General features: G+C 49.1%; 1 protein-coding gene across 4 annotated transcripts in view; it reads right to left on the reverse strand.

Annotated features, from left to right (window-relative positions):
* The window catches only part of Tmem229b (transmembrane protein 229B), a 47677-nt gene that overhangs the window by 18485 nt on the left and 19172 nt on the right, over nt 1-10020 (reverse strand). For 2 of the 4 annotated variants that reach the window (XM_021201620.2, XM_021201624.2), the window contains exon 1: nt 938-1254. The exons of the other annotated variants lie outside the window; for them this stretch is intronic. The gene's annotated coding sequence lies outside the window, so the exon portion shown is untranslated. Of the gene's footprint in view, nt 1-937; nt 1255-10020 lie in introns of those variants that run through there. 4 annotated transcript variants of the gene reach the window in all.

A 10020-nucleotide genomic window follows, 5' to 3' on the forward strand; every position in this document is an offset into this window, starting at 1 on the left:
TTCTCTGTGTAGCCCTGGCTGTCCTGGAACTCACTTTGTAGACCAGGCTGGCCTCAAACTCAGAAATCCACCTGCCTCTGCCTCCCGAGTGCTGGAATTAAAGGCGTGCGCCACCACACCCAGCTCAAATAGATTTTAAAAACTGTTTGAGTGAATATTACTTTTAGCTTCAGAAGATTTAATGTATATTTAGAGGAATTTAACTATTATAAATTATTTTGATGACTTAAAAATGTCAATACTGAGTTGTATATTTTAAAATAAATTTTATTAGTTTAATAAAAAATTGTGTATCTTCAGTAAGATACACACAACTATCCCGCCTCACAGTAGGTAGAACTGCAGCCCTAGCTATCAAGACTTGTAAGGCTTGATGCTTTATTTCAGGAATAATGAAATTAAATCAAGGTACCAGAGCTCCTATCAGACTCCCCTTGACACAGAGCCTTCTGTGCAGGTCTCGAGACAGGACTTTACCCAGCACATGGGGACAGCCTGAGAGGTGGCACTATCACCCCCACACATGGGTGGAACGCAGAGATGCCAACCTGTACTTCAGTATCATCTTCCTCCTCCCAGAGGCTCTGAGCAGAAGCAGATCCTCTCCATTTGCTAACAACTTTAACCACTGGAAAGGCAGAGGAGAACCGGACAAGACAAAGTTTGAGGGTAGGGGCCATAAAACGTACCCTGCCATGATTGCTTTAGAGGCTCACCCGTCCCCATGTCGGCTCCTTCCCTGGTGCCCCAGGACTCTGCACAGAGAAAACTGAAGGTACACGTTGTGCCTGTGGAGGGAGGCTGCTGTGCTCAGCTTCGCCCCATCTCTCCCAGTTCCTCCACAAACAGGAACCTCAGCCCCTGCTCACCTGTTCATCTTCCTCCTCTCCCCTAGCCTGCCTAATGGGGCTGGGGCAAAGGTCACCCTGGCACCTACCTATCGCCTGGATGACAGAGTCTTAACGAAGCCTGTTCCATATTGTCCACCATTTGCACCACCATGACATAAGGCCTGGAAAGTTCAATCCCACCCGTAGGCACTTCCTTTTTCCTGGGGCCTAGGCAAGCCACAGCGACAGCACAAGTCAAAACAGAAACAGAAACCAAAAACCACATCCTGCTTCTGCAGCCTGGTGCTGCAGCAGCCGATGGCCATCTGCTGTGGGCTGAGATCCTGTCCTAGGAGATGACACCACTGTGGGGTCAGAGCAGCTGTCTGGAAACCAGCCTCTGGCTGGATACCTCCTGCTTCTCGGTCTGCTGGCTTTTTCTCTGGCGTGGATGAGATGGGAGGATCACAGGGGTCCCACCTTTCCCTGCAAGTGCACAAGCGGTCCCCAGATTTCTCTTACATTCTAGCCTTTAAAGAGCAGGATCCAAGCTGGGCAGTGGTGGCACACACACCTTTAATCCAAGAAGTATGGGAGGCAGAGGCAGGCAGATCTCTGGGAGTTGAGAAGCCAGCCTGATCTACAGAGTGAGTTCCAGGACAGCCAAGACTACACAGAGAAACCCTGTCTGGAAAAAACAACCAAACACCGCCACCGCCACCGCCACCGCCACCGCCACCGCCACCGCCACCGCCACCGCCACCGCCACCACGGAGCAGGAATCTGAGGAGCAAAGACTACGAGGCTCTTTGGTGGTTCATACAGCCTGAGTCAGAAGCCTGAGCAGCAATGTGAGTGTATCAGGAGCCCTCATGGCAGCTAACATGCAGGCAGAGCTGGGCCTACTCAAGCTTATCAGTTCTCATGATTCTCTTAGGACACCTGTGGAGCAGGGAAGGCTGAAACACCATTTATTCTGGGGAGGTGGCGACGGAGACAAATATTAAGGCTTAGGACATTAAGAGATTTGGTCAAAGCTGGGCAGTGGTGGCGCACGCCTTTAATCCCAGCCCTTGGGAGGCAGAGGCAGGCGAATTTCTGAGTTCAAGGCCAGCCTGGTCTACAGAGTCAGTCAGGGCTACACAGAGAAACTCTTTCTCAGAGAAAGAGAGAGAGAGACAGAGACAGAGAGACAGACAGAGAGAGATTGAATTGGTTAAATCTATGCATCTGATGAAACCCTGGGCCCTGGGCACCTCACTCCTTTGAAGCCCTGAGATGGAGGGCTCAGGGATTACGACTCAGTTTCAGTCCCTGTCTCCTCCGGCCATCCTCTGTGGCATGCCTACTCCGACTCTTCCTATGCTGCTGCTTTGAGAGGCCACCACAGCCTCCAAAGTCATCCTGGTATTTCCATTTCCATGAGACTCCAACCGTATTTCCATAAAATATGTCATCCCATCTGTAAACAACCTCACGTGTGTGTGTCTCATACCAGATGAGTTCCTGGAGACCACAGGACTACGGACTGCTGAGCAAGCAGAACAGAGAAGGATCCAGCTAAATTCTTGGCTGATAGAATCATCTGGTTTTGCTATTAACCAAAGCTAGCAATGCCTGCAGTTTGTCTCTTAGATCTGGGGTACCTTCGTGCCGGTAAGCATCACCAAGGGGTCTGTCTCTGCAGATAGGAGGCACAAAGGGGGTGCTCCTCCTCTTACTTTGATCCCCAAGCACCAACACAGACCAAGAGGGGGTGGCATGGGTCTGGGTGATACCCAAGACCTGTCTGAAAGTCCACAAGGAGAGTGAGGCTGGGAACAGAGTGTCCCAGACAGGCACACCTGGGGACATTGCAGGCTCCTACGTAGCAGAGGTCCAGGTAGGTTCAGGTCAGAGAACAACAAAACCCATGTTGTTATCTCTACAATGTGCATGGCCAGCCAGCTCTCCTGAGGAGGATTCATTTCCCAACGAGGTCTAACCAGCAGCTGCTGGCAGGAATGTCCCCTGCGTCATTTTCTCTCCTCTGTAACTATTTAGGGTAAGCTGGGCTTGCCGGATTCAGTCTGCTTCTCGGACTGGAATCTAAATCCTCTCACCTACTCCATCTCCATAGCCTGGGACCTAAGAAGGGGGCCAGAGGGGGCTTGCAACAACACCCTTTCACTTGAAGGCCTCTCCCCAGAAATCCCCAAATCTCCCAGAAAACAGTAAAGATCAAATATTCAAACTGGGCTTGGCATTAGCCTGTAATCCCAGCACTCAGGAGGTAGAGGCAGCAGGATCAGGAGTTCAAGGCTAGCTTCAGCTACTTGTCAAGTTCTATGTGAGACCTCGTCTAACAACAACAATATAAACAACAACACATGGACAACAAATGTGACAAAAAACATGATGGTTCACACAAACAAACAAACAAATACACTCTCACAACCAAGTACTTAGTACTTCCCTAACCAGCTGTGGGGGAATTATACACACACACACACACACACACACACACACACACACACACACACACGAGAGAGAGAGAGAGAGAGAGAGAGAGAGAGAGAGAGAGAGAGAGAGAGAGAGATCAGTTTATCTACCGATACCAATCGTTTATCCTAACAGTTTTAAAATCTGAACTTCTACCCCAAAACAATGTCAGTTTCTCCCAGAAATGTGAGGGCCCCACCTCAGAGACCAATAACAAACAGGTTTTCACCCACGCTTCTGACCACTGACTACAAACCATTATTCCCAGGCCTTGGGTTCCCACCTCACAGATGCCTCACAGAACTCACAGAAACACATACCTCGACAAGGGCAGCTGGACAAAGAGAAAAATGGAACAAAGTAGAGATGGGGGGATGGGGTGCTGCACTACCAGTGCCCGCTTAGCAACTGGAGCACGGCACATATTAATAAGATTGTCAAGAGCTTTATACTCTGAGAGGTTAACGCCAGTTACTGGAAGAAGGTTCACCCCTCTAATCCCTTTATCACAAGGAGTTCTGGTGATTGGCCAGGGCCCCACCCTAAGAACTTCATTTGTGAAGTGGAACCAAAGAGGCCGATTCTACTGTGTTAGCTCGTTCTAGAGTGAGACCAGCACTCAACACTGTGGCTTTGGCAGGTTCCCAAGTCACAGAGTGACACCCACAACTACAAACACAATTGGTGTGCAGGCATTCCAAGGGACAGGCAGTATATCACCGCCTCGTGGGAAGTGAATGGGAGGCACGGGCACGGGCGTGAGGTGGCAGCTGGCCCCTTGCTGCTCTTGGTTTGGCCTTCCACTTGGCCCTTTGCTCTGGGCTTGGACTCTGGAGGTTCCTGCCTCCTCCTCTTCTCACCCCCACCTTCTCTCACTTAGGACTTCTTGTCCTGCCCCCTCCAGTCCCCTCATAGCCCTCCTCACTTAATTCTGCCTTAGGAAGTCCCTTCCAATCTCCCTCTCTTAACAAAACACCGATTGCCAACCAGTACACCCGGGAGTGTTTTTCCTGACAACCTCCCCACACAACCTCTTCCCTTTCCTTCCCAGGATGTTCACTGGCATCTGGTAGCTCCTACTTAGAGCCTGAAAAGCTGGACAGCTGCTGAGCTTTCTAATTAGCCTCCTGGCTGCGGTCCCAGAGCTGGGCATGTGTTACGGTGAAGTCTCCTTGCCTCTCCCTTATCCATAACCCTCCCCATGCAGATCCCATCAGGTCGCTTCCAGGGGCTCTACCAACCTCATGGGATGACACTAGCAAACCACTTCCTGTCAGTCATTAGAGACCAGCAGCCTTCCGGCCCCTCGGGAGTGACCAGGAATCTGGGTGGGCCCTTCCCTCCTCATCACTGTCTGTGTCTTCAGGTGCAAGGGGGATTCCTCAGAAAGAAGACTAGAGGTCAGTTTTTGTTTTTTTAAAAAATATCATCCTGAGTGAGGTAACCCAGACCCAAAAGGACATGCGTGACAGGAACCTAGCCTAACCATCCTCTGAGAGGCTCCACCCAACAGCCAATGGAAAGAGATGCGGGGACTCACACCCAAACAGTAGATGGAGCTCAGGGAGTCTTGTGGAAGAGTTGGGAAAAAGACTGAAGGACCCAAAGAGGACAGGCACTCCACAAGAAGACTAACAGAGTCAACTAACCTTGGGGACTCCTAGAGACCAAATCACCAACCAAAGAACAAGCATGGGCTGGACCGGACCTAGGTCCCCTGCACATATGTAGATGAGCAGCCTGGTCTCCTGTGGGTCCCCCAAACAACTGGAGTAGGGGCTGTTCCTTAGTCCATTGCCTACCTGCCTGCCTGTGGGTCCCACACCCCTAAATGGACAGCCTTGTCTGGCCTCAGTGGGAGAGGATGTGCCTAGTCCACCGAGTCTGGCAGTAACTGGATGTGGGGGGATGGGGGCTGACACCCAGAAGGGGGGCTTCCCCTTCTGAAGGGAATGAGGGGAAGACTTCCATGAAGGGGTACTGGGAGGACAGGAAGGGCTGACATTGGGTTGTAAAGTGAATAAATGAATTTAATTAAAACAAATTAAAACCACAGCTAGACCTGCCCAGCAGTGTGGTTCAGTGCTTCCACACCTAAGCCATCCCAGAGGCTTTCAAGCAACCACAGCCAAGCCCAGGAAGTCTGAGTTCACTGCTCGCCAGGCACTGGATGAATGTGAATTAAGACAATGCTCTTGCCCCTCCTGCCACAGACAATTCCCACTCTTGTTGCAAGGTACCCAGTGCTGTATACAGTTGTGGCTCAGCCAACCAAAACCACTGCCTACCAAACACAGATCCACCAGCTAGAAATGCCCCCTTGCAGGCACGGGCTGCACTAACAACAGGTTTGTTAGTAAGCGAAGATAAAACGGATTACTTTGACCGATGGCCTAACCTTTTGTCTGCCTGTGAGCAAAATAACTTTTTTTTGGATGGGGTTTCTCTGTGTAGCCCTAGCTGTCCTGGAACATGCTTTGTGGACCAGACTGGCCTCGAACTCAGAGATCCACTTACTTTTGCCTCCTGAGTGCTGGGATCACAGCTATTGAATATTCCGTTTTATCTAGGCCAATAGGATGGGATTTCTACCACTGTCAATCAAGAAACTCCTAGGACAGGCACGAGGATCACACATCCACATAGCCACCTATCCAGGTCCAACAGCAATGGCTCTGATCCTTGCAGACAGAAAGGGAAACACGGGGAGAAGTCAGACCTCCAACTGGCACGTCAAGTTAAACAGTATGGCTAATGTCAACCTCCCTCCTGGTCATTGTCCGGAACTTAATTGGTAGAAAGGAAAATGTACCTTCCCTTTGCCAGCAACCTAGCAAACATTGCCCATCTCCTATAAACAGCACTCATGTGGACCAGGGATAAAGTACATGCCAAGAACAGGAAGTGCACGAATTCATTTTTTTTCTCAAAATTCCAAAAATATACCATCTAACTGGATAGCCACTAGGCATGTGAGATTATTTTAAGTGTTTATAAGTAAAAGCAAATGAAATTGAAAACTTAATCTCTAAGGTGAACTAGCCGAATTGCAAGTACTCGAAGCTAAATATGGCCCTTGTCTGCCCTACTGGATAGCAGATATGGAATATTTCTGACATCACAGGACATGCCATTGGCTAGCACTACTCTAGATTTGCTAACCCTGAGTTCCATTCTCTTGATTCCAGGTATCTTGTACCTTCAGAGCAGGTGTCTGTGTTCTCTCACCAAATCAGAAACAGGTTACGGGTGACCAAGGCTAACATTTGAAATGAAGGGAGGTAACCTTTCATGGAAGTCACTATCTACGGTCTGTAAAGTGACTTCTATGAAAGTCACCAGGAGACAGTTGAGGCTATTGATGAATAAGGCCGGCCTTTGGTTCATGCTATAGTTCAGACTATCAGTAATGCTTTGAGGGTTGAAAATCATTTATTGATTTTTTTTTTCTGTGCCAGACAGCTTCCAATAGGCCAATTCATCTGACGCCATGCAAGTCTATGAGATGCACACAGACCCCCTCCCCAACTGATTTAGGAAGATGAAGCTCAAAGAGGTTAAGAAACTTGGTTAAGTCCACACCTAAAAATTTGGAGGGCCAAGGTCTCTACTAGTGCCTACCCACCCCACACCCCACATGAGAGATAGAGATATAAGGGCGAGGGTCTAAGAGGACTTGATTTGCCTATAGCAATGAACCACTTAAAGTTGACAACAGTTCCTTATGAGCTACTGGACATTACCTATAGACCCAGGATCTGCCAATCAAGGCTTGAAAGGCACCATACCATAACCACAGGAAGGTCACAGTACTGTGACACTGGTAGAGGTCAGAAGACAAACATGTGATATTTATCCTGGGTATAGTGCAAATGTATTTAAGGAAGCTTTCTGGACCATGGACTCTTTATCTCTGCATTCCCATGTTCTAGACAGCACTTGAGGTATGTGTTCTCCAAGAATGAGGAACTCTGGACAAAAGCAGCCTGAAGGGCAGGTATACTGGGGTGAAGGGTATGGACTGAAGAACGAATTCATCGGTGGAACTATGAATTCCGCTGCTTGCTCTCCACCTGATTCTATCTGGCCCATTTCATTTAAGCAACGGCAGCCAGACACTTGGCAAAGCAGACGCCAGCCACCTCAGGCACCTTCATCAAGACCCATGAGTTCAGCGATCCTGGCCCCTCCCTCGGCTTCTTGCTGGACAGCTCCATCTACTGAGCAAGCTCCCAGCCTTGCAACACGCTCAAATTATGGCTCCAAACAGCAGTTAGGCAAGAGTAATTAAAGGCAATGTTATCTCAGTCAGTCTCTCATTAGCCATATAATTAGACTGCTGAAAATAATTAACATTCCTTTTGACAAAGGAAACAGAGGACCCATTACATTCATTAAGGGAGCCTCAAGCCAGTCTAGGAAGCCGAGGACTCCTAGTCCCGCCTGTGGCACAGCAACATTGGGTGACTCAGACCTGGTGGCAAGTCCTGCCCTGGGCCAGGCTGCTGGGTGAGCTGATGCATGTGACACTGTATTCCTCTGTGTATCTGTTACAGATAATAATAACATGCATGCGCACGGGGAGAAAACAACCCCAAGGGAGGTGCAGAGCCATGTCGGGGCTGGAGGTCAAGGGCAGGCATGTGCCTCCTCAGGGCCGAAGAATGACAGACAAGACATTTTCTAGGAACAATTAAGCTGAGACAGCACCAGAAGACAAGAAGGAATCACAAGGCCTTCCTGAAGACAGAAGTCAGATGAGAATAAGTCAAGGAGAATGCCCCCCCCCAAGAGAACAATGAAATAGCAATAATGACAGCTGGCATTCACACAGCGATGGACATTGTTCCATGCATCATCTCACTCAGTGATTACAGAAATCCTATGTGTTAGAGACTGTCATTGCCTCCCCTATGTAAGTGAGACCCTGCGTGGTTATAGGGGACTCTCTCCGGATCATGATGCCAGGGCTAGGCTGCAGAGTCTCTGCTCCACTGGAGGGGCACTTTCCAGGGTCCATACTTAAAAGAAGTGACCAGAAAATGTGAAGATGAGAGGCAAGGAGCACACAGTGTTCCTGCAAGACTGGACCAGCACTGACAGCAGGAATGAAATGACTTAAAACATGATAAGTAGGCGTTTGCTCTCTCCCCCACAGTGTGGCTCACTGGGCTCGAACTCCGGTCACCAGGCTTGGTAGCAAGCGCCTTTACCTACTGAGCCCTTTCATTGGCCCCCCAGAAGCTACTTTTTGAAATGCCTAGCATGATACGAATACTTAATAAGATTTTGTTGAACAAAGCGAAAAGCAGTGGCCCCAGTCTCTTAGACCAACCCAGGCCTTACCAGGGCTGCCCAGACCTGGCTGCCTCTCAAACACATACATGCTCCAGTCTCTTGGAGTCTCTGCTCAGAATTTACACCCCCAACTCCACCTGGAATGGCTCTGTCTCTCATCTTTGTTTACCCACCTGTCCTTCCGCGCTCCCACAAAGATTTTGATCTCATATATGAAAAAAAAAATTATTCTCTCTGGAAAGAGTCCGCCACAATCCTTCTGACTCCCCAAACTCTCAGAGGCACCGATTTCTCCAGGGTTCCAGTGCTGGTTGAACTGTCCTGTGAGGTCACAACATTGGCAATTCACAGACTTCTTACCTTTTAGAAGGTTCGAGGCTTGTCTTGGTAGGCTAAAGAGAGGCCTCCTTTAATACCTGACTGTGTGCAATAAAGCTGAGTAATATCTGTAGTCACACTCTTATAGGTCATCTGCGCGAAGGATAAGTCAGCTTCTACCGATGGGAGAAGGGTGAGGAAAATAGTGTGGCGAAGCCGTGACTCAGTGGGTCCAGGCTCAGCGCAGCCTGGCTTCTTCCCCAAGGCCATGCCTTCGGAATGGCCCACCTGGCCCTAGAGAGATTTGAACTCCCACCCTTTAGGCTAATCAGAAATACCTGTAAACACTCAGAGGCTGGTTGGGGATCGGAGTAAAACAGACATGAAAGCAGACCAGGAAGAAGGAAGAGACAGCCCCTCCAGGCATAAGAACTGGACACTGGGACTTCTATCATCTGCTACAGTGCCCCCCCCCCAGCACATTCTCTCCCTTCTTTGCCTTCTTCTCTGCCATTTTTTCCCTTTCTCTTCCCAGGATCATGTGATCTGTATTCTTAGGCCAGAAAACATGGTTAAGCTTTGGCACTATACCTACATGTCATTAGTGTATTCTGACACCTGGTTGCAATGTACCTGGTCACTCCATAAGCCCCTAAACGTGAGTCATACTACTGGTTAAAACCAGAAACTTTGGGGTTTCAAGAACTTGCTAGTCTCACTCACAGTGAGGCTTCCAGGCCAGTTTCTCCCTTTTAAGATCTCACCTGGGCTTTCTAGAGCAGAAACTCTATTTACAAGACCCTCTACCATCCCCTCCACTGAATTCTAAAGTACCACCCCCCCACACACACACCCTCACACACACACACACACACCCACACACACACCCTCACACACACACACCCTCACACACACACCCCCAGAAAATAAACTTCCCTTCACCTACAGCACACCTAGGAACAGGGACTCTGCTTCGTGGTGTCTAACGTGGCATATACGTCCACTCACACTGGTTTGTTACTGATCTTCGTAGTTCTCTTTGCTAATAAGCTCCTGGCAGTATTTTCACAGAATCCTCCTTTTTATGAAGATG

Source organism: Mus pahari, chromosome 7 (assembly GCF_900095145.1).
Source record: "Mus pahari chromosome 7, PAHARI_EIJ_v1.1, whole genome shotgun sequence".
NCBI classification, from domain to species: Eukaryota; Metazoa; Chordata; class Mammalia; order Rodentia; family Muridae; genus Mus; species Mus pahari.